This window comes from Schistocerca cancellata, chromosome 2 (assembly GCF_023864275.1).
Source record: "Schistocerca cancellata isolate TAMUIC-IGC-003103 chromosome 2, iqSchCanc2.1, whole genome shotgun sequence".
NCBI classification, from domain to species: Eukaryota; Metazoa; Arthropoda; class Insecta; order Orthoptera; family Acrididae; genus Schistocerca; species Schistocerca cancellata.
The window spans coordinates 163,238,633-163,264,824 of record NC_064627.1 but is presented as its reverse complement, the minus strand read 5'-3'; the positions used below and the strand labels follow the sequence as shown (position 1 = coordinate 163,264,824).

The 26,192-nt window shown below is 45.7% G+C and overlaps 1 protein-coding gene across 1 annotated transcript in view; it reads right to left on the bottom strand.

The window, feature by feature from the left end:
• LOC126152088 (glypican-5-like) overlaps positions 1–26,192 on the bottom strand; it is a 1,110,366-nt gene that overhangs the window by 77,983 nt on the left and 1,006,191 nt on the right. The window lies entirely within an intron of this gene.

Below are 26,192 nucleotides of genomic sequence, written 5' to 3'. Positions count from 1 at the left end.
ATGTCCAATCAATAAGGACACAGGCTTATAAAAGTTGCATTACAAACAGTGCGTTACAAATTTGGAATACTTCTCCACATAAGATAAACATTATTTCATCATTTCCACATTTTAGTACAACCCAAAGGTCAGTCTTACTTGATCACTGTTCCTACCTAGTAGCAGAACCTTTGCAACATGTGAATTACGAAGCGTAAAAGAAAAAGGAGCAAAATATCTTTATACAAGTAGCGCAAGCTGTCCTGTAGATTAAGCCAATCGATCGAAGTCACCCCTCAAAAAAAAAGGTGAACTTATATTTACATAACATCAAATATTATAGTGTATACTTATGTTAAACTAATAATCAAGTATCAGAATCTAATAAAAACGCGAAGGTTAGGAAAAAAAATTTGGAAGTGCCATGACGCAAACCACCACCCCCAACATACAAGTAGCTACAGGACAGTGACGCTATTCATTACGCTAAACCAACATCACGCTTTCTGTTTCTATTTATATTGTTTTACCTCTTGCTCAAAACCTTAATCATAGATATGTTACTGATTGCAATTTAATTATAACAAATTGTACCAAGAACAATGCGTTTTCGGTGGATCTTCAGTTTGTCTCTGTCTCAAATAGCCTACTCTCATAATACGCAAGTTACAATAATACTTTTGCCACGAATATGATGTTTCTCATTATTTTATTGGAACGAATCACACACGTAACAACGGGTTTTGCAGTGATTTTCAATTTGTTAGGAAACGGCATATATACATATAGGCTTGAAATGAATGCCAATATGGCGCCTCACAACTCCGTACTGAAGGGAGACGGCGTACGTGTGACGTAGGTGGTGTTGTGCCATCTCATTGGTCAACGCTCAGGCGCACGCTCAGAGTATCTGACATGCCAAATATTGCTCTGCACGTTCAAAAAGACTCCCGAGCGTGCTATTCCACGCTATGACGTCAGAAACTAGGCATGCTCAACGCTCAACGTTCGGATGCACGGTCCGCGTGCCGACGGCTTTAACGCTGAATGTGCCTAGTTCAACGTGGTGCTGAACGCTCAGGAACGGCATACGGTAGTGGGCCCCAACGTGGTATACGCGTTCGCAACGCACTCCAGTGGCAGTTGTGGGATGTTTCCAGTTCGTAAATCACACTGTTTACTCAACAGGATGCGTAAAATTCCCACGTTAGCTCTATTAAAACGCACATTTCCTCCATTTTTCATATCAAAGTCACGTTGTTCTATAATATACACAAATAAAAACTTCAATATCGATGTACATGTTTTAAGGCAAAAAGAAAAGTGCCATGTCCAATCAATAAGGACACAGCCTTATGATAGTTCCATTACAAACAGTGCGACACAAATTTTCAATAGTTCTCCACATAAGATAAACACTATTTTATCTTCCCCACATTTTACTAAAACCCTAAAGTCCTTCTTACGTGATCACTGTTCCTACCCAGAAACTTTACAACATGTAAATCACGAAACTCAAAAGAAAAAAGAACAAAATATCTTTATACAAGTAGCGCAAGCTGTAGATTAAGCCAATCGAACAAACTCACTCCTCAAAAAAAGGTGAACTTATATTTACATAACATCAAATATTGTAGTATATACTTACATTAAACTAATAATAAAGCATCAGAACTTATCATATACGCGAACTGAACCATCAACGCTACTCACTACGCTAAAGTGACAGCAATTCATTTATGGCCCTCTTATAAGATATTGCGACTTGCTAAAAGCTTTGATCGTAGCTATGTTAATAACTGAAATTTAATTATAAGAAATTGTACCAAGAACAACGTTTTTTTCGTGGGTCCTCAGTGTGTCGCTACATTCAAATGATATACTCTCATAATACGCAAGTTACAATAATTCTTTTGCCACGAATATGTCGTCCCTCATTATTTTATTGCAACGAATCACGCAGTTAACAACAGGTTTTCGAATGATTCTTAATTTGTTGGTGCTCAGAAACGACATATATACGTGTAGGCTTGAACTGAATGCCAATAAGGCGCCTCACAGGTCAATGCTGAAGGGAGATGACGTGCATGTGACGTAGGTGGCATTGTGCCATCTCATTGGTCAACGCTCAGAGGCACGCTCAGGGTATCTGACATGCTAGATATTGCTCTGCACGTTCGGAAGACTCCCGAACGTGCTATTCCACGTTATGACGTCAGAAACTCGGCACGCTCAACGCTCAACGTTCGGATGCACGGTCCGTCTGACGACGGCTTTACGCCGTCCTCCTCACACGGGACCTGGTTCTCAACGTGAAGCACCCCAAACGCTCCCGTCTGACACGAAATGGAACGAGCGCGTAGGGTCAATTGTAGGGAAGGCAGATGGTTTATTAGGAGAATACTAGCGATGTGTACTTCATCACTGCGTGTAGAACTCCGGTGCGATACTTCCTCGAATACCGCTCGAGTGGGATGTGCATCAGGTGGATTGGGATTAAGGCAAGACAAAAAAGCAGTTCGGAGGTGTTCTGCTATGAGGGTGGTTTGATAACTTTGGTAAAAAAGCAAGAAAAAATGTTAGTTTCGTAAGCAACTCATCTTACTTCTCGACATAGTCTCCTTTGAGGGATATACACTCCTGGAAATTGAAATAAGAACACCGTGAATTCATTGTCCCAGGAAGGGGAAACTTTATTGACACATTCCTGGGGTCAGATACATCACATGATCACACTGACAGAACCACAGGCACATAGACACAGGCAACAGAGCATGCACAATGTCGGCACTAGTACAGTGTATATCCACCTTTCGCAGCAATGCAGGCTGCTATTCTCCCATGGAGACGATCGTAGAGATGCTGGATGTAGTCCTGTGGAACGGCTTGCCATGCCATTTCCACCTGGCGCCTCAGTTGGACCAGCGTTCGTGCTGGACGTGCAGACCGCGTGAGACGACGCTTCATCCAGTCCCAAACATGCTCAATGGGGGACAGATCCGGAGATCTTGCTGGCCAGGGTAGTTGACTTACACCTTCTAGAGCACGTTGGGTGGCACAGGATACATGCGGACGTGCATTGTCCTGTTGGAACAGCAAGTTCCCTTGCCGGTCTAGGAATGGTAGAACGATGGGTTCGATGACGGTTTGGATGTACCGTGCACTATTCAGTGTCCCCTCGACGATCACCAGTGATGTACGGCCAGTGTAGGAGATCACTCCCCACACCATGATGCCGGGTGCTGGCCCTGTGTGCCTCGGTCGTATGCAGTCCTGATTGTGGCGCTCACCTGCACGGCGCCAAACACGCATACGACCATCATTGGCACCAAGGCAGAAGCGACTCTCATCGCTGAAGACGACACGTCTCCATTCGTCCCTCCATTCACGCCTGTCGCGACACCACTGGAGGCGGGCTGCACGATGTTGGGGCGTGAGCGGAAGACGGCCTAACGGTGTGCGGGACCGTAGCCCAGCTTCATGGAGACGGTTGCGAATGGTCCTCGCCGATACTCCAGGAGCAACAGTGTCCCTAATTTGCTGGGAATTGGCGGTGCGGTCCCCTACGGCACTGCGTAGGATCCTACGGTCTTGGCGTGCATCCGTGCGTCGCTGCGGTCCGGTCCCAGGTCGACGGGCACGTGCACCTTCCGCCGACCACTGGCGACAACATCGATGTACTGTGGAGACCTCACGCCCCACGTGTTGAGCAATTCGGCGGTACGTCCACCCGGCCTCCCGCATGCCCACTATACGCCCTCGCTCAAAGTCCGTCAACTGCACATACGGTTCACGTCCACGCTGTCGCGGCATGCTACCAGTGTTAAAGACTGCGATGGAGCTCCGTATGCCACGGCAAACTGGCTGACACTGACGGCGGCAGTGCACAAATGCTGCGCAGCTAGCGCCATTCGACGGCCAACACCGCGGTTCCTGGTGTGTCCGCTGTGCCGTGCGTGTGATCATTGCTTGTACAGCCCTCTCGCAGTGTCCGGAGCAAGTATGGTGGGTCTGACACACCGGTGTCAATGTGTTCTTTTTTCCATTTCCAGGAGTGTACATTTGATCCAGCGATACTCCAGCTTTTTCACCCCATAGGGGAAGTAAGTTCTGTCAGACTCTGCCACTTCTTCATTTGACGAAAAGTTTTCCTCCCAGGAAGGCAAAGTTTCCAGTTAGGGAACAGGAAGCAGTCACTTGCGGCTAAGTCTGGTGGGAACCAGTTCAAAACTCAGTTCATTCACTTTCACCATTGTTGTCGCTCACGTGTAGTATGATCCATTACGCTGTCCGCACGCTTTGCTGGGTGGTTACGTTGCCTCTCAAGCAGTGGGCCCGGGTTCGATTGCCGGCCGGATTGAGGATTTTCTCCGCTCGTGGGCTGGGTGTTGTGCTGTCCTCACGATCATTTCATTCTCATCACCAGCACACTAGGCCCCCAATGTGGCGTCGTGTGAAATAAGACTTGCACTCGGCGGCCGAACTTCCTTGGATAGGGCCTCCCGGCCAACACTGCCATACGCTCATTCAATTCATTCCTTTCCATTAGTCTGGTGAAAGAGCACTTTTTTTCGTGCCAACCTTGGTCTTTTTCAGCCAACGCAAGTTTCAAATTATGGTTGGTTGACTGGATGATTTGGGGGAGGGGAGGGGACCAAATAGCAAGGTAATCGGTCCCATCGGATTATGGAAGGATGGGGAAGGAAGTCGGCCGTGCACTTTCAAAGGAACCATCCAGGCATTTGCCTTAAGCGATTTAGGGACATCACGAAAAACCTAAAACAGGATGGTCGAGCGCGGGTTTCAACCGTCGTCCTCTCGAATACGAGTCCAGTGTGCTAACCACAGCGCCACCTCCCTCAGTTTCAAACTATGGAGCATAATAGGATACAATTACGGTTCTGCCTTTTTTCAAGTAACCTGTGAGGATTATTCCTTGGGAATTCCAAAAAAAAGTCACCTTACCAGCTAACAAATGAGTCTTTGCCTTCTTTGGTGCACTTTCACTAGCGTTTCTCCATTGTTTTGGCTGCCGTTTTGAATCTAGTGTGTAATAATGAACCACGGTTTAATCAACAGTCACAAATCAGCACAAAAAGTATTGCAGATTGCGATTAAACGTCGCCAGATGTTGTACGAGATGCGCTTTTGGCCGATTATGAGCATCCACGGCACCTACCTCGCACACAGCTTCTTCATAGCCAATTTTCCGTGCAAGATATTGTGCACTCGCTCACTTGAGATGTCCACAGTCTCAGCACTCTCACGAATTTTTATTCGGCGGTCTTACATTGTCACAGCATGGATTTTATTAATGGTTTCCTTTGTGGTGATCTCAATTGGACGGCGGGAGCGCACTTCGTCTTCAGTGCTTGTTCTGTTATCTTTAAATTCATTAATCCAAAAGGAAATGGTACTTAGTGATGGTGCAGAGTCCACATAAACTGCATCCAAAAGGAAATGGTACTCAGTGATGGTGCAGAGTCCACATAAACTGCATCCAAAAGGAAATGGTACTCAGTGATGCTGCAGAGTCCACATAAACTGCATCCAATGGTGTTCTGATTTGTGCGTTAGTCCGACCCTTCAAAGTGTCTAATAACAGCGCGAAACCGTTTTCTCCATTTTCAGTCTCAGTCGTCACACTGCCCAATGTAGATAGTTGTCAAAAATGAACTGTACTCTGCACATTGTTGAAATTATTTATACGAGTCTTAGAATAATAAAGCTTACCAACTATGAAGGTGCAATAAAAATGTTCCATTCTTTCATCGAAATTTACCAGACTTCTCAAACCAACCTCGCACATTTCTTATTAGTAGGTTCGATGATCACGCAACTATTACGGAAGTGCCCCATGAATTCAAATGGGAAACTCTGGAGGGAAGAAGAGTTCTCTTCACCAAAACAGTAATGTGCGGCAGACTGCAGAACGATTCTGCTGACACCAACGTACACCTCGCGTAAGGACCGCGAAGACAAGATGGGAGAAATCAAGGCTCGTACGGAAACATATAGCCCAGCGGCCGTCAAACTTTTTTCCTCAAGAGCCAAAACCCATACTGTGGGTGCACCTCGGGTCACGTATGTGCCGATCTTATCTTATTATTAACTGGTAACCTACGTAGACCAGCACGTTAAGAGCCCAAAATAGACTGGCTGTAGTAAGGGGGCAATAAGTTGGGCGCCATTTCCCTGGTAGCGATCGTCAAAAGTCGGCACTATTCGGAACACTTCGTGCCGATTTTTCTCTGTTCCAGACTGCTGCTATCCGCAGCAACTGCAAAGTTCTGGCATCGTAATTGCCTAACGTAGAGTAGTTGTATTACCTGTGTGAACGCCTTATTAACTGATTAATAACAGTAACTGAATTGTAGTGTAACTGCATCACGCAATGCGAGACGCGATCAGGAAAGTTTACTAAATGTTCTGAATGTCATTTGTCTTCTGCTTATTGTCTTGTATTACAACAGCCTTAATAAAGCACATTCCTTGTTACAAATAAGTACCGCATCTGAAGATTACTGTCTCTGTAAACGCACGTCCGTGAGTTGTCTTGTCAGTACTAGCTGGCAAGTAGTGAACCATTCGCCCTCTCAAATCGTTTAACTCCGCATCGGCCCCAGAGGTAACCAACCAACTTCAAAAGTAGAGCACTTGCCCGCGAAAGGCAAAGGTCCCGAGTTCGAGTCTCGGTCCGGAACACACTTTTAATCTGCCAGGAAGTTTCAGACCAACTTCGGCTCATGGTCGGATTTACCAACATCAATTAAAATTACGTTCATCGTAAACTATTATTGTCTAAGTATTTTTATTTGTTACTGAGCTGGGAAACTACTTTTAAGCTACTCTTAATGTTAGCTGACTTTTTGGACTCGGCTGTCAGTTGCTAGATGCATATTCTTATAAAATGCGTCTTAGAATTGCGGGCAGCAGTTTGACGACCACTGATATAGACGGTCACTATGCCCTCGCTCCGTTTGCGATTGGAGCAGGAAAGGGAATGTCTAGCAATGTCAGAAGGGACCCTCCAGAGCACTAACCTAAAGTAATCTGTAGAAGGAACGTGGTCTCCTGAATGGTTGGTGCATGGCCAGAAACGAGCTGCTGCATCACCCGGAACGCGCTGTTCGATATGATTTACGCTTGCAGCGGTCTTCAGCGGCGCTGATCAGCAAAATTTGACGTGCAAAACATACAGTTTGTTTCGCGTAAAATAGCTACTTTAGTTTGTTAGCGATCGTCGAAAATGAGTTATTCCTGCCCCACTTGTCTTGTTCTCTCTCCTTTTTCTACTTTCAAAATCTTCTTTTCGTGCTTTCAAAGCTAAACATGCTATGCATACACCGTTCGTCCGGGTCTGATTTTACCTCTGGCTTGTAAGTAACGCCAGCGCAATAACTGCGGTGTCATGTGACAGCTTCAACTAACAACTGTAAACGACAGATGTGTATTCGACCAGTCAGTTCTAAACTGGCGGTGTTAAGTAGTGGCAATGCAGCGGTAATGTGTCCACCTTGTTGTGGTAAAAATCGCGCCCGAACAATGTCTCTAATTCTAGCTGAAATGCAAAACTCGGAAAAGTCCGCAGCTCGTGATCTAGTGGCTAGCGTTGCTGCCTGTGGATCACGTGCTCCCGGGTTAGATTCCCGGGCGGGTTGGAAATTTTCTCTGCCCGAGGACTGGGTGTTTGTGTTGTCCTCATCATTTCATCATCATCATCATCATCATTCGTGACAGTGGCTAGATTTGACTGTGTAAAAAATTGGAGTGTGAAAAAAAATTGGGACTTTGTACGGGTGCTGATGTCCGCGCAGTTGAGCGCCCCACAAACCGAACATCATCGTCAAAATGCGGATAATTGTTACATGGAAAAGTTAACCACAGGTGATGACACTTGGTGTTACAGATATGAACTTCCAACAAAAGACAAAGTGCAGAAATTCAAATGAAGGTTTGAGGACATAACCGACATTAAAGCGACTGTGACGCGCGAGTTGAGTATGTCTCTCAAAAATGTTCAAATGTGTTTGAAATCTTATGGGACTTAACTGCTAAGGTCAGCAGTCCCTAAGCTTACACACTACTTAACCTAAATTATACTAAGGACAAACACACACACCCATGCCCGAGGGAGGACTCGAACCCGCGCCGGGACCAGCCACACAGTCCATGACTGCAGCGCCTTAGACCGCGCGGCTGAGTATGTCTCTACACTGAGGTGGGAAAAGTCGTGGGAGACCTCCTAATATCGTGTCGGACTTCCTTTTGAATGGGGTAGTGCATCATCTCGACGCGGCATTTATGCAACAAGATTTTGGAGGTCCCCTACAGAAGTATTGAAATATACTGCCTCTACTGCCGTCCATAATGGCGCAAGGGTTGCCGGTGCAGGATTTTGTGCACGAACTGACCTCTCGATTGTGTCCCATAAATGTTCAGTGGGATTTATGTCTGGCGTGGTCAAATCTTTCACAGAATGTTCTTCAAACCAATCGCGAACAGTTGTGCCCCGGTGAGATGGCGCATTGTCACCCATAAAAATTCCGTCATTGTTTGGGAACATGAAGTCCACGAATGGCTGTAAATGGTCTCCAAGTAGCCGAACACCGCAATTTCCGGCAATGTTCGCTTCAGCTGGACTAGGTGACTCAGGCCATTCCTTGAAAACACAGCCCACACTATTGTGAGTCACCATCAGCTCGCACAGTGCCGTGTTGACAGCTTGTGTCCATGGCGTCGTGGGATCTGCGCCACACTCGAATCTTACCATCAGCTTTTACCAACTGACATCAGAACTCAGTCGTCCAGGAGAAACGCGACAGGCGATGTCGTGCTGTTAGCAAAGGCATTCGCGTCGGTCGTCTGCTTCCATAGCGCATTAACGACAAATTTCGCTGCGCACTGTTTTTACGCTTACGTTCGTCGTACGCTCCACATTCATTTCTGCGGTTATATCAGGCAGATATAAACACTGCCGCTCTCGGTCGTTAAGTGAAAGCTTTTGGATACTGCATCGTTCGTGGTGAGAGGAAATGCCCGAAATTTGGTACTCTCGGCATTATCTTAACACTGTGAATCTCGGAATATTGAATTCCATAACGATTTCCGAAATGGAATGCACTTGCGTCTAGCTCCAGATACAATTCCGCGTTTTAAGTATGTTAATTCCCGTCGTGCAGCCCTAATCATGTCGAGAATCTTTTCTCGTGAATCACGTGAGTACAAACGACATCTCTGCCAATGCACTGCCCTTTGGCATCTTGTATACGCGATACTACAGGCATCTGGATCCGCGCATATAGCCACTTTTGTCGCCTCACCGTATGGACGTTCTTTGCGTTGTATTCTAGTGGGCAGAGACTACGCAAAACCTCTGAAACACTAAGACCGCGTCTTAACTATTCCACGTTTCTTTATTAATCTAGTCCCGAAACTTTTTGGACTAATAGTGTCTATAAGAACCTCAGTTGGAATGCCTTTGGGGTACATCCATGACTATTCCCGTGCCAACTGGAATGCCTACTGGGATACCCTTTCCACCCAGGTCGATAGCCACCCCTTCACCTACCACCACCCTGACTGACGATGTAACCCATGCGGCCTCCTTTCTCCAGTAGACCTTGTATGAGGCCGTGGAGGCCCACGTCCCTACTGTCGCCGTCCACCCCCACCGTCCTACCTTACCCCCACAGGCCGTCCTCCTACTCAGTGAATCCCGCAGTCTCTACCGTGCCTTCCTCCGCCTGCGTGACCCGGACACACTACGACGCCACCGGCAACTCCAGCGACACATTCGTAATTTGCTCGCGCTAAGAAACGCCGGGACTGGCGACAGACATGCACCCATTTAAATGCTACCCTACCTGTCAACTCGTCCAAGTTCTGGTCAGCCTTCCGTCGCCTTACCGGAACTAAACCCTCCCCCTACTATCCTCTTCTCCATGATGATCACCCCTTCCCTGACTCCCTTAGTAAGGCCAATCACTTTGCCTCTTACCTCTCCGATGTCTTTTCCATCCCCGATGATCTCCAGTTCGATTACTCCCTCTTCCCAGATGTCCGCGATCGAACTGACACCTCTGTCCCTCCCCTCGCTCCTGGTTTCCAGTACTTGGACAACATTGCACACACGGAACTCAATGCCCCTATCACTACACAGGATCTCATTGCTACACTCCGCACGAAACGCAACACCGCTCCTGGTCACGATTGTGTCACCTACCGTCACCTTCGTGAAGCTCCTGTCTCTTTCCTCTCCACCCTGGCCAGGCTCTACAATGTAGTCCTGTCCACCGGTTACTACCCCGACCTGTGGAAAACCTCCCGTATCCTGATGTTCCTTAAACCTGGCAAACCGCCGTCTGCCGTCTCCTCCTACCGTCCCATCAGCCTTACCTCGGTCTTCAGCAAGGTCCTGGAATCTATCCTCACCCGCCGCATCCACCAGCATCTCCGCCAGCACCGCCTCCTTCCCGTTACCCAGTGTGGCTTTCGGCCGTCCTTCTCTTCAGACGATTTTCTCCTTCACCTCACTCATCTCCTTTCCGACCAGCTTAATTCCCGTCGCTCCGCAATCTTCCTCTCCCTGGACCTCGAACGAGCTTATGACTGTGTATGGCATTCCGGTCTCCTCTTCAAGCTCCAAACCTTCGCCCTTCCCATTAACTACGTCCGTCTGATCGGCTCTTTTCTCTCCCACCGTCCTTCCTTCGTCACCAACCATAACACCGACTCCTACACCTTTTTCCCCTCCGCCGGTGTGCCCCAAGGCTCCGTCCTCTCCCCCCTTCTGTACCTTTTGTATACGGCGGACATGCCGCCGCCGTCACCCCCCGTCCACCTCCTCCAGTTTGCCGATGACACCGCCTTCCTTGCCCTTGCCCCCACCCTGCAGCGCTCCCAACACCTTCTCCAATCCTATCTTGAATCTTGACCAGTTCACCGCTTGGTGCAACCAGTGATTGCTCAAGGTCAATCCCTCCAAAACCCAGGCGATCAATGTAGGCAAAACCACCCCTTCCTTCTGCCTCCTTGATTTCTATCTCACCATCTATGGCTGTCCTATCGCCCTCACTCCCACCCTTAAGTACCTTGGCGTCACCCTCGACCGTCGCCTCTCCTGGACTCCCCATCTCCGGACAATCCAAGCCAAGGCACGTTCCCGACTCTGTCTCCTCAAGCTCCTTTCCGGCCGTTTGTGGGGTCTGGACCCCTCCACCATCCTCCACACCTATAAATCCCTCATCTGCCCTATCCTTTGTTACGCCCATCCGGCCTGGGTCTCCGCTCCCCCCCCCCTACCTTTTATAAATCCCTCCAAATCCTTGAACGTCATGCTCTCCGCCTCGCCTATCGCATCTGTCTCCCCTCCCCCACGTGGATCCTGTATGATCTCATCCCCTTCCTCCACCTCCTCCTCTTCCTTGAAAGGATACGGATCCTGTACACCTCCCGCACACTCGATCCTCCTCATCCGCTTGTCTCACCAATCCTCTCCCACCCCACCCGCTGCCGCACCTGTATTCCCGCGTCCCACCCGGTCTCCATCTTTCCACCCTCCTTACCCTCTCCCAAGGTGGCTTCCGCCAGCTCCCCCTCCCTGATGATGTCCTCCTCCCCTCCATCTACCCTCCTATCAACTTTGATCCTCCTGCCCCACTTCCAGTGTCCTTTCCTCTAGGCACCCACTCTCCCTTCTCTTCCCTTCCCTACTCTTTCCTTTTCCCCCATACCCTCCCTCCTCCCCTCTTCCCCCGGGCTTCCCCTCCCCCTTCCTCCCTTCCCCCTATCTCCCCTGCCCTTGGCATCTGCTCTCCCCTCTCCCTCTCCCACCCCCCCTCCTCCTCTCTTGGCAGGTCCCCGGACTCGTACACGGTTAGTGAACATTCGCGCGCCGGAGATCAACGCCTCGTGTCCTGTGTGTGTCGTCATTTTGTGCTTCAGTGGTTCAGTGTTATTCGTTTTTGTGCACCTACGTTCACGTGTGACAATATTCGTCTCTGTCCAAGTGTCTGAACAAATTTTATCTTGGACTCTACGCCCGTGAACGGCTCCATGTATTTTAAAAAGTGTTTGTCTCCGTTTCTATGTCCACCATTTTTTTTTCTCTCGATGTCTTCATTTGTATCTTGTGTGTTCTCTGAGGGCAAAGAGCGGCGTAGCATGCTGCTGCTGGCCTGCCTGTTAACAGGTCTGGAAATAACAATAAAAAAAAAAAATTCCTTTGGGGACGACAGTCCTTCCTAACACTTTTTACTTTTTCAAACGTGACGGGAAGCACCTCGGTGCAGCAATATTTATTGCAAAAATTCTAATGGTTCAAATGGCTCTGAGCACTATGGGACTTAACAGCTGAGGTCATCGTCCCCTAGAACTTAGAACTACTTAAACCTAACTAACCTAACGACATCACACACATCCATGCCCCAGGCAGGATTCGAACCTGTGACCGTAGCGGTCGCGCGGTTCCAGACTGAAGCGCCTAGAACCGCTTGGCCACAGCCAATATTTATTGCGATAATTTTATTTTTAACACCGTATATACACTGCTCTTCTTTCACTTTGTCTATTAAAAAGCGAAGTGAAAAAACGCTTTTATTTTAATGACTACCACTCCAACTCGCGTATCACATCTGTTACACTCTCTCCTCTGTTTCTCTATAAAACAAAATGAGCTGTTCTTCTTCGAAGTTTCTCGAAGTCCTCCGTCAAAATTATCGTATACGGACCCCAAACCACACAGCAATACTCCAGGAGAGGCCGGAAATGCTTAGTATAAGCAGTTTCTTTAACAGACCTGTTACATCTTCTGCCAGTAAAAAGGAGTCTTTGGCTCGCATTCCGCACACTTTATTCATGCGATCGTTCCAATATAAATTATTCGTCACTGTAACTCCTAACTGAATTGACAGCCTAACTTTGTAACTTATCGTGTAACTTAAATTTGACGGATTTCTTTTAGTGCTCTTGTGGTTGACCTCACACTTTCCATTATTTAAATTCAATTGTCACTTTACGCTCCATACAGATATTTTGTGTAAATCATTTTGCAGTAGGCTTTGATCTTTACCAGGCGGTAAATGACAGCATCATATGCAAACAATCTAAGAGTGTTGCTCAGATTGTCTCCTAAACTGTTTATACAGAGTGCATGAGGTCTGTTCAAAAAATTCCGGAACATTCGCAATTTCGTGCCAACGGTGTGTTGGAGCGAAATATACCCGCCAGGGCAGCCAAGAGCGCTAATGCGCTGCTTCATGGACTCGGGTAGGCGCGATGGCCCTGGATCGAATCCGCCCGGCGGATTAACGACGGCCGGTGTGCCGGCCAGCCTGGATGTGGTTTTAGGCGGTTTTCCACATCCTACTAGGTGAATACCGGGATGATCCCCACGTCCCGCCCCAGTTACACGACTCGCAGACATTTGGAACACATCCACACTATTTCACGATTTACACTAGACGCAGACAGCTGTGGTAAACTACTTCCATCCTGGGGGGTGGGTGGGGGGGGTGGGGGGTATGGGGTGGCGGCAGGAAGGACATCCGAACACCCTTTAAAATTAACCATGCCAATTCCGTACTTAACCCTGCCGACCTGTGCACCATGTGGGATAAGGGCAGTAGCGAAAGAAAGAAAGGGGTGTTGGAGCGAAATGCTGTTGGTATCCCTGCAGACGCCTGTGTTTGATCTGTAACTTCTGGAAGTTCCATTTTTGCATGTCTGTTAGTTATTGTTCAGTGCTGTATTGAGCAGAACGCTGTGTCGAATAGTTTGAGAATTTCGAGATGGCGGAGTTAGAGAAGCAACGTGTCTGCATAAAGTTTTGCGTGAAACTCAAGAAACCTTTACAGAAACACACAACGATGCAGGATGAGCGCTTAAGCTATACTCGGTGTTACGAATGATTGACACGGTTTAAAAATGGCTGAACGGAAGTTAAGGATGACCCTCGTTCAGAACGCCCTTCGACGTCTGCCGACGACGCTCATATCAGGAACGTCAACGAAACTTTGCGTGCCAGTCGAAGACTGACTATCCGAGAGACTGCAGAAGAATGTAACATTTCAGTTGGATCACGTAATGAAATCCCGGTGCAGCATCTTGGAATGTACGGTGTTGTCGCCTAGTTCGTCCGACGGCTTATGAATCAAGACCAGAAAGGCCTTCTCCTCGCACCCTCTCGAAACCTGGACAGCAAGCTACACCGCGATGCAGAGCGCCTCTCTTGCAGAGTCTGCCACTTGAGTTTGCTAAACATCTCCGTAACGCTATCACGCTTACCAAATAACCCTGTGACGAAACGCGCCGCTCTTCTTTGGATCTTCTCTATCTGCTCTGTCAACCCGACCTGGTACGGATCCGACACTGATGAGCAATACTCAAGTATAGGTCGAGCGAGTGTTTTGTAAGCCATCTCCTTTGTTGATGGACTACATTTTCTAAGGACTCTCCCAATGAATCTCAGCCGGGCACCCGTCTTACCAACAATTAATTTTATGTGATCATTCCACTTCAAATCGTTGCGTACGCATACTCCCAGATATTTTACAGAACTAACTGCTACCAGTGTTTGTTCCGCTATCATAGAATCATACAATAAAGGATCCTTCTTTCTATGTATTCGCAATACATCACATTTGTCTATGTTAAGGGTCAGTTGCCAATCCCTGCACCAAGTGCCTATCCACTGCAGATCTTCCTGCATTTCGCTGCAATTTTATAATGCTGCAAATTCTCTGTATATTACAGCATCATCTGCGAAAAGCCGCATGGAACTTTCGACACTATCTACTAGGTGATTTATTCTGGGTGTTACAAAAAGGTACGGCCAAACTTTCAGGAAACATTTCTCACACACAAAGAAAGAAAATATGTTATGTGGACATGTGTCCGGAAACGCTTACTTTCCGTGTTAGAGCTCATTTTATTATTTCTCTTCAAATCACATTAATCATGGAATGGAAACACACAGCAACAGAACGTACCAGCGTGACTTCAAACACTTTGTTACAGGAAATGTTCAAAATGTCCTCCGTTAGCGAGGATACATGCATCCACCTTCCGTCGCATGGAATCCCTGATGCGCTGATGCAGCCCTGGGGAATGGCGTATTGTATCACAGCCGTCCACAATACGAGCACGGAGAGTCTCTACATTTAGTACCGGGGTTGCGTAGACAAGAGCTTTCAAATGCCCCCATAAATGAAAGTCAAGAGGGTTGAGGTGAGGAGAGCGTGGAGGCCATGGAATTGGTCCGCCTCTACCAATCCATCGGTCACCGAATCTGTTCGTGATGAACACTAACCTGTTGATGCTACGTACTGATGTGCTTGATGCTAGTACTGTAGAGCAATGAGTCGCATGTCAACACAAGCACCGAAGTCAACATTACCTTCCTTCAATTGGGCCAACTGGCGGTGAATCGAGGAAGTACAGTACATACTGACGAAACTAAAATGAGCTCTAACATGGAAATTAAGCGTTTCCGGACACATGTCCACATAACATTTTTTCTTTATTTGTGTGTGAGGAATGTTTCCTGAAAGTTTGGCCGTACCTTTGTGTAACACCCTGTATATATTGTGAAAAGCAATGGTCCCATAACACTCCCCTGTGGCACGCCAGCGGTTACTTTAACGTCTGTAGACGTCTCTCCATTGAGAACAACATGCTGTGTTCTGTTTGCTAAAATCTCTTCAATCCAGCCACACAGCTGGTCTGATATTCCGTAGGCTCTTACTTTGTTTATCAGGCGACAGTGCGTAACTGTATCGAACGCCTTCCGGAAGTCAAGGAAAATGGCATCTACCTGGGAGCCTGTTGGCATCTACCTGGGAGTTCCAGTTAGGAAAAATACTAACATTTAATTAAAGATCTAATGCGCTACCTAAAGCGATTATGAATTCAAGAAAGAAATGAAAGGCTTTAATAAAAAAATGCTAAAACCGAAAGAAAAGTTTTACTGCAAGACTTTTACACTGTAGGGGCCTTTGTAAGGCTTTCAGAATAGCGAAACAGCATAGTGGGACCGCTTGAGTAGACGGCGATGGGTCGTGCACACGGTTAGTGCTCGCGAGTGTCAGCCGGTCCCAGGCGTCATGAATACTGCAAACTCTATCTAACCTTGTTTGTACCAGTAATGGCCACGAGGTGCAATAGCGCGCGGGCGGCAAACTTCCGGCAACCAACGACCAGAAAATTAATAGCCGGCGGACAGGTCGTACGTCCCCCCTGTAGCCGCCGTCAGCACATGCTCGATTTCTTCTCATTAAACCGCAAAGCTCAGAAAATTAAAGAGTGCATTGTTTTGAATGCTAGGGGAAGGACAGCTTCTAGGGACACAAAAACGTATCAGATGCTAACAATAAGATGCAAGTTGATGCAAGCTGTTGTGGAAAGCGTCGCTTGTTTCATTCCAAAACTCTATGCAGTTAACTAACAAGGTAAGTGTACGTGACTTCTTGGTGACACAGACAAGCCGCGACAGGACACTGTTATCGGGCACCATTCTAGCTTGACTGCTACCGCCCACGGAATACTACTACTGTCATCTACTGAAGCCTCTCACAAACTTCACGGCACCAGTAGAGTGAACGAAGAACGTATTTGTGCTTTTGTGCAAGATGAGTAAATTTTGTTACTCAAATGTCAAAGCTCCTAGGGAGCACATCTTTTAGAACTGAGAATGGATAAATACGTGTCCGTTTATAGGAGATTATTAACTTTACACGACACATTTGTATAACCTGAAAGCCTAAAAGTTAATAGTGTATTTTAGAAACCAATGTGGCGATGGGGCACGTTTACGTAGTTCCTTCGAGACACTTTTGCGCACTAATTAGCATTGCCATCCTGACTGACGACTTGGAAAAACAAACTAAAAAAGTAAGGCACAAGAGAAATTTCTTAAATGGAGCTATTTGCACCTAATGAATCTCAAGCAAAAAGAAATAATTTTATTTGAGCAAGGACTGATAAGGAAAAGAAATTGCTACTGTAAAACTAAGAACAAGGAAATATGTGGAAAAGCGCAGGCCTACTTCCGATATCAACAAATGGTTCAAATGGCTCTGAGCACTATGGGACTTAACAGCTGGGGTCATCAGTCCCCTAGAGCTTAGAACTACTTAAACCTAACTAACCTAAGGACATGACACACATCGATGCCCGAGGCAGGATTCGAGCCTGCGACCGTAGCGGTCTCGCGGTTCCAGACTGTAGCGCCTAGAACCGCTCGGCCACACTAGCCGGCCCGATATCATAGGTGTCTTGCCCAAAGGCTGGTTTTCTTATGGTAACTCTCTATGCACTCCTGTCTTCTGACACGCTCCTCCGGCCCACGTAACTTCCGCTTCCTTTTATGTCTCAATCCCCTCTCACAATCTAGACCTCCCAAAGCGTCTGCTAGAAAATACTTCCACCTCAACGAATGTCCCATCCACTTCTTCTTCCTTTCACTTATAACCTGCAGCAGTCTGATGAAGAGGATGAAAATTGCATTTGTGTTTACTGGTTGAAGCGATACAACCAATCAAAATGGAATCAAGAATGGCTCCAGTGCTTCAGATGAAAAAGGTGGGCTCACGACGATTGTGCCACAGGAAACATGTTATTTTTTGTATGCATGAACTCCACCTAGGACAAAAATGATGATAAGTCTCTAATTAACATTCAAATTTCTAAGTAGGCCATATTATGCTGGCAGGTCGAAGTTCGCCAAAAAATGTTTACGGCCTCTAAAATATTTCTATTTTACCCTGTTAATTGCTGCAAGTTACACTGTAATTTTGTGTACTACTAATAAAACATTTTGAAAATTGTACTAATGTGTTTTGTCCTCTCATTATTGTGTTCTATGATATGAGTAAATATGCCGCTACAGTTGTGCAAACTTGCCCCATACCCTGAATAAGAGCCTATATAAAACTTACATTATTCATTGTACTGTTAAGTTAGAAATATATATGCCAAGTTATACTTTAATAACCATGTAATAAAGCTAAACAATCTTAAAGACAATAAATTTAAATTTAACCAAACATGTTGAAAAATTCTGGAAAGAAAACCAAGTAAATGTGTCTCGGTTCGCCTGCCGGGGTGGCCGAGCGGTTCTAGGCGCTACAGTTTGGAACCGCGCTACCGCTACGGTCGCAGGTTCGAATCCTGCCTCGGGCATGGATGTGTGTGATGTGCTTTGGTTAGTTAGGTTTAAGTAGTTCTAAGTTCTAGGGGACTGATGACCTCAGAAGTTAAGTCTCATAGTGCTCACAGCCATTTGAACGATTTTTTTGTTGCGGTTCCTTCACCCATTCAAACTGCAGAATTTAACGCTGGTCAGATTTCTTGGTGTTTTTATGTTTGAGGATTGAAAATTTTCCAGTCGTGCTAGTAGATGGCAGTCAGGGAAGGAAGAAAAGACTAAAGCTTATCGTTCCGTCGAGGTGGAGATTATTAGAGGCGGAGCATACACTAGTATTCGGCAAGGTGAACCGGCCGTGTCCTTTTCGAAGGAACCATGACGGAATTTCCCTTAAAAGATTTACAGAAACCACGGGAAACATCAACCAGGATGCTGGAACAGAGATCTGAACCACCTTCTTCCCGTACGCGAGGATTCTTACTGCTAGGCCACCTGATCCGGCAGGCGATAACCAGTAACAATTGTGACAAGAAAATGAACACTTAACAACCTGTATTTCACTTAATAGTTTTTTACCAGAAGAGAAATTGATGATTAATTGGCTAGAGAGTTCTCTGTACAAGGTGCAAATCATCACTTTATATTTTATGGAAGCTTTGGAGATAGATGGAGATAGATAGACGGACAGAGCTTCGTTATGTGCTGTAAGGTGGTGACCATATCCCGAACCTAGTCTGCTGTAAAAAAGTGTAAATAATGTGTAGCTTTGGATGTGATACTACAAAGCTTTCTGATACGGAATGATCACATAAAACAAATAGTGGGAAAAGCAGGCGCCAGGTTGAGATTCATAGGAAGAATTCTAAGAAAATGTGACTCATCGACGAAAGAAGTAGCTTACAAAACGCTTGTTCGTCCGATTCTTGAGTATTGCTCATCAGTATGGGACCCTTACCAGGTTGGATTAATAGAAGAGATAGACATGATCCAGCGAAAAGCAGCGCGATTCGTCATGGGGACATTTAGTCAGCGCGAGAGCGTTACGGAGATGCTGAACAAGCTCCAGTGGCGGACACTTCAAGAAAGGCGTTACGCAATACGGAGAGATTTATTATCGAAATTACGAGAGAGCACATTCCGGGAAGAGATGGGCAACATATTACTACCGCCCACATATATCTCGCGTAATGATCACAACGAAAAGATCCGAGAAATTAGAGCAAATACGGAGACTTACAAGCAGTCGTTCTTCCCACGCACAATTCGTGAATGGAACAGGGAAGGGGGGATCAGATAGTGGTACAATAAGTACCCTCCGCCACACACCGTAAGGTGGCTCGCGGAGTATAGATGTAGATGTAGATGTAGAAAGTAAAAAAGTAAAAAGCTTTTTAAGAATCATGTATGTGCTAGCTGTTCTTTCGGACATGTTCAGAAAATAGACACCATTTTGATCCTGCAGCCACTATGTATCAAGACCCAAAGGAATTAAACACATTAGCTGCCATTAAGCATTGATTTCTATCACAATAAATCATTATCGTGCGGTATAAGCTGAGAATTTCAGTCTGATGCGAGGGATGCTAGGGTAGTCTGTGTGGTTGTGATGGCCACTGTGCCCGTTTGGTGTAGTAGTCAGCACATCTGCCTATTAAGTAGGAGACCTGGGTTTGAATCCCAGTCTGGCACAAATTTTGAACTTACCCGAGTGATTACGCCAGTGATCAGTGGCAGTGACTTTAATAACTGTCTGTTTTTAATAAATATCCATTGCATTGCTTTACAAACACACTTTACAAAATATCTGACATTTTTCGAGAATACAACACGAAAATCAGATTAAAGAAACTGACATATTATTTTAGTAGCAGTACACTACAAACACAATACTTTGAGCAGGATAAATAATCAGAATTAATTTGTTATATTTAAACTACCAGCATACAAAAGAAAAAAAATCATTGAGTTCTCACAAATTTTCTGGATTTTTGTTATATTATTAGTTAAAGTTTTTTGGGGTTACTTATTTTCGCAATATGGCACCAAGAATTCCTTTTCTCAGACATTAACGATGCTTCATGTAAGACTAAACACGGACAGTTCTCTGACACCTTGTCTTGTTGAGCCTCTGTTGCGACACACAAAGTATTTAATTTCGACGAGAAACTTCCTCTTTTAACTAAACCATTTATCGTGTAATAACATCATTTTTTATTTTGTAATTACTGGCTGTTGTAATAACTTGCATCAAATTTGGCTACTACCAGTTGGAGAATAAGTATTTTGAGAACCAGGCAAAGCTTACTTAATTTCTTTCTGTTGTTTGATGTTGCTCCTTTGATAATCCTCCATCAGTTCGTCTAACGATAAGCAAAGTCCATCTGCATTTTAACTTCGTAGCAGTTCGTACGACATCTTCAGATTCTGTTTTCTCTCATGTCCGTATTTTGTTTTTGCATTCACCTTGTTTTTCCATGGAACTTTAGGTGATTGTCAGTTTTTGGGGTAATTATCAATTTTTGGGCTGTTTTAGACTCTAATAGTTCATATCTTGCTGTTGTAGGTTCCAATGCCAATAAATACTGGATACAGACTTCCCGCTTCAGGAAATTTAACAAACAAATGCTTTTGAATGTGACATTGTCTTGAACTTAATGCTATTTCTTTTTATCTTTTAGTTAATCGTTATACCTTAACATACAAATCAACAAATGATTAATCAAAGATTCAGGAAAACTTTCTCGTGTGGTATTTCCGAGCGTGTCTCGACCCTTTATTAGGATATATCACTGCGTTTTGCTTATCGACGAGTCAGTATGAATTTTAACTAATACAGAGATGTACGAATAATGCAAAGGGGGCGTGTACCCTATAACTAACTTCTCTGCAGTTACAGAGCCTCATTGACCATTTACTTTTTTTCCTGGCTCGAAGTACCAATTTCCTCTGAATCGAGCCAGTGTAAGCACGAAACAGAGAAGTTCCAGAAGGCAAAAATCTTGAGAATTCCTAAAGAGATAATGACAACAATAGAAAGAAATCACTGTGCTGGCGGAAAGTTCTTTCGCTGTCTTGCATGAAGATGAGTGGGTTAGAGCTTTTGGTAAATTAAAAGAATAAAGTTGTCGCGACTCCATCGTAGAGGAGGAAAGAAGCAGAAGGGGAGGCGCTAAGGTCTTTTTAGCATTCTTATTAAGTCGGAGAGGACTTCTGACGATAACGAACTCGAGCGAGAACGTTCCTTTCTTTTCTCAACGCCAGTGGGAAAAAGAAAGAGCTTCTGGTAATGTGATATACAACGAACACCTCAACGAGCAGAGAAGTTCTTTTTACAAGTAAAATTCTACATTAGCTTGAGAGCCCCACAGAGTCTATATGAAAGCCTAGGAGGATGCCTCACAAGTATAACAGCTATGAGTGCTTCTGCAGATAACTGGTGCATTTGCAAACAACACTGGCAATTTTGGAAATTTATTCCGCGTCCTGATGACTGCGGTGCAGTGGTTGTAAGGCGAGAGACAAAATCATGAGTAACTTTTAACCAAAACGTGGAAAAGCTGTATGGGACCCGTAACAATGACTGACAATGACCGCTGTTTATACATGACATATACACCGGTGTTTGCTACTCATACTAACGAAGGTGCGTCGACTAAATACTTGAGTACGTTTAGAACTTCTACTGATTTATGATGAGTTTCCTTTGCCAGTGAGACATTTTCTGTTCCGAGGCATGTACTGTCTTTGCCAGCCGCGCGGGATTAGCCGACCGGTCTTGGGCGCTGCAGTCATGGACTGTGCGCCTGGTCCCGGCGGAGGTTCGAGTCCTCCCTCGGGCATGGATGAGTGTGTTTGTCCTTAGAGTAATTTAGGTTAAGTGGTGTGTAAGCTTAGGGACTGATGACCTTAGCAGTTAAGTCCCATAAGATTTCACAAACATTTTTTTTTGTCTTTGGCATGTCCAGCTAGCAATAGCGGAGAAAAATACTGTGGTCACTTTTTTAAAAACCAATTAACTCATTAGAAACGGATTCTTCATCTTTTTCATTGAGAATCCATCTACAGATGTCATGTTTATTCGTTCATGAGGATTATTCTCGCCTGGGAAGATGACATTTCTTAGCAAGACAATGCTGCACCCTCTGACATAGCCTGGAAATGTCCAGTAATGACTGGAAGGGTATGCTCAGATTTCAGAGTACGTTCCATACAACTTGTTATCACCACACGAAACTACAATCGTTTGGTCATAATTGTGGGTACTTTGGTTCCTCTGATAGATGGCTCATTGACCTACAACATATGGAGTATTACAAGGGTCGTTCAATAAGTAATGCTCCACATGTTTTTCCTCAGAACATACTTATTGTTAAGAGTCGAAATTTGGTGCCAATATACATCAACATGTCTTGTCTATGTCCAATTTTTCTATGTAGTCTTCATCACGTTCTATGGCCGTACGCCAGTATTGTGGAAGAGCATGTAACTCCTGCTGCTAAAAGCTCTTGTCCTGTAGGCGTAGCGATGTTTTCACTACATGACTGACATTCTCGTGATCTTCAAAGTGACAGAAAGGCCTCTCCGTAGGTCTCAAAACGCTCCAACAATTCAGGTCAAATGGCCTTTCTTTGAATCTTGTGGTCCGCTGTGAGCATTCATAGACCATCGTGAGCACAGCTTTGAATATCCGAGAACCTCGATCATTGCAGACACATTTCCAATGCTGACCGACAACTGTAGAGCCAACTGTCGAATTGTGATGCGCCCGTCGGCACGAATAATGGCATCTGCACGATTCAGCATGTCTGGAGCAATGGCTGTGACAGGACGTCCCGAGCGTGGCTGACCATGGGGCTCTGTTTCTGCATTTCCTGAGGCTGTAACTTTCTTTACCCGTCGCCCAACTGTACTCCTATCAACTGCAGCATCGCCATACACTGCACACAAACATTTATGGATGTTCACCACGGTTCTTTTGTCTGCACATAGGGATTCAATACCAGCACGCTCCTTGTAACGGGAGACGCCATTTTGACGCTGTACTACTGCCATCTGCCAGAACGGTTCGAAACTTCACTGCGCACAGAACAAACATCATATATGAATCACCATCAAGATCGTTTGTCTGTGTATATTAATGGCTTAAAAAAAAAATGTGGGGCATTACAACCCTCGTATTTCACTTCATTACACGAATGAATAGAAAGATTTACTTAACTTGATACAATCGTTTGCCATAGGAGTGCTTGAACATTAACAGTTTTAATTGACTATTAATGGGTGCCTTGACGCATGCAATCACAAATTTTTCTCTTGAAATACAGTGTTTAGTATTTACAACAGCATATTTGCACAGACTAGAATAACTCTTTCGTCCTACTCGATGATGTTGACTGCCTCAGCTAAGATCACGTACTGGAGAAGAGCGATTTCATGCTCGGCTCCATGTTGACCTCTGCGTGACGACGCTGCCGTGTTGAGAGAGAGTCGTGGTCTTCAGTAACGTCTCCCATTCGTTGTTGCGAATTGGAGCGAGATCTCGCAAACGTCTACGGTATTGATGTGCATGCCAACTTTGGTGCGGCACAGTGATCACTGGACGATACCACACAGCCATCTCTTATATATCAACTGCCTCAGACATGTTCAGGACTACCTCGATTTACCATGTTGACTCCGTGAAGCCTCCACGGCGCACCCTTTAACAATTGTGACGAAGCCTAGATGATCTGACATCAGTTTATTGAGTCACTTTCAGCTCATTTAGTAGCCGTCTGTACTCTTTGTAATAGCTGGTGGTTGTTATTATTACAGGAAAAATTACGTTTATTGGCTTTGCACATACAACACAAGTGTACAAATATCTAACAACGGGCTGCACTTGCCTGTGGCTGTGTAAGAACCCAAAGTGGGTTGTCGAAAGCGAGAGCCGAGACAGTGTGAAGTGCAGTGGCCTCTCAGGCTTTCTCAGTGTGATTGATTAATAGTGAGCTTCTGGGTGTTCAGCCAAGTTGCGTTTTCCATTTTCTGCACAAAATTTCGACGACCGACGCAACCGTCGTCTTCAGCTGCTACGAGTTCTGCTGTTAGGTGTACTCGCTGCCTGGATTCCAACCAGACTGTGAACTGTTGTTGGTCTCACTCAGCTGTTTGTAGCCAAGTTCGACTCCCGACAGCCACTGCGCCCTTTGACGCTCTTTTGCTTTGCAGCGCACGAACTGATACGACATGAAACGCCAATTCCCCCAGTGTTTTACAACTCTGATGGATGTGATGGTCGATGAGATTTTAATAAACTGAGTGCTGGACCCTAAGCGTTAATTAAACTGAAACCTCCATCCCTGTATATTAAGTTCTTTGAAGTCTTTATTTCTACATGCTCCTTAATTATGCTGTCCTTGAAACTTGGCGTTTCCTCTACGATCGTATTTTCCTCTCATCGTATTTCATTTCACGATTATATTCGAGGCAGTGCTCGGCGACAGCTGATTTTCTTTGTTGTTCTACGAGTATTTGGCTCTTTGGCTGAAGTTCCTTGCATCTCTCCTGAATTTTTCTTGTGTGTTCACACTTGGAACAAAATTGAGTTACAGCACAGGAGGACAGGGTAGAAGTTCTGAGATTACGTGGGGTAATGAGGATGAAGAAATGTCTAAGACTAGTATCTGAGCGAAATATGACAATATTACAAATCAAAATTGTTACGATACTCAAGCGCCAAAGAAACTGGTATAGGCATGCGTATACAATTACAGTGATATGTAAACAGGCAGAATACGGTGCTGCTGTCGGCAATGCCTTCTTAAGACGACAAGTGTCTGGCGCCGTTATTAGATCGGTTACTGCTGCTACAACGGCAGGTTATCAAGAACTAAGTGAGTTTGACTGTGGTGTTATAGTCGGTGCGCGAGCGATGGGACACAGCATCTCCGAGGTAGCGATGAAGTGGGGATTTTCCCATTCCAGTATTTCACGAGTGTACCGTGAATATCAGGAATCCGGTAAAACATCAGATCTCCGATATCGCTGCTGCCGCATAAAAAATGCTACTAGAAAGGGACCAACGACGACTGAAGAGAATCGTTCAACGTGAACCCTTCCGCAAATTGCTGCAGAGTTCAGTGCTGAGCCTTCAACGAGTGTCAGCGTGCGAACCATTCAACGAAACATCATCGTTATGGGCTTTCGGAGGCGACGACCCATTGCTGTAGCCTTGATGACTGCATGACACGCAGATTTCAGTGCTGGGACATCGAAAAGTGTCAGCCTGTGAACCAATGAACGAAACATCGTCGATATGGGCTCTCAGAGCCGAAGGCTCACTCTTGTACCCTTTATGACTGCATGACACAAATCTTTATGCCTCGTCTGGGCCCATTAACACTGACATTGGACTGTTGACGACTGGAAACATGTTGCCTGGTCGGATGAGTATCGTATCACATTGTATCGAGCGGATAAGCGTGTACGTGTATGGGGACAACCTAATGAATCCATGGATCCTGCATTTCAGCAGGGAACTGTTCAAGCTGGTGGAGGCTCTGTAATGGTGTGGGCGTGTGCAGTTGGAGTGATGTGGGACCCATGATACGTCCAGATACGACTCTGACAGGTGACACGTATGTAAGCATCCTGTCTGATCACCTGCATCTATTGATGTCCACTTTGCATTGGGCAATTCCAGCAGGACAATGCGACTCCCCACGCGTCCAGAATTGCTACAGCGTGGCTCAAGGACCACTGTTCTGAGTTTAAACACTTCCGCTGGCCACCAGACTCCCCAGGTGAACATTATTGAGCACATCTGAGATGCCTTGCAACGTGCTGCTCAGAAGAGATATCTACCTCCTCGTACTATTACGGATTTCTGGACAGCCCTGCAGGGTTCACGGTGTCAATTCCCTCCAGCTCTACTTTAGACATTAGTCGAGTCCATGCCACTTCGTGTTGCGGCACTTCTGTTTGCTCCTGGAGGCCCTACACGATGTTAGGCAGGTGTACCGGTTTCCTTCGCTCTACAATGTAGAAGTCAGGATAGGTACAGTTCAGTTTAACGTACCGTCCCGGG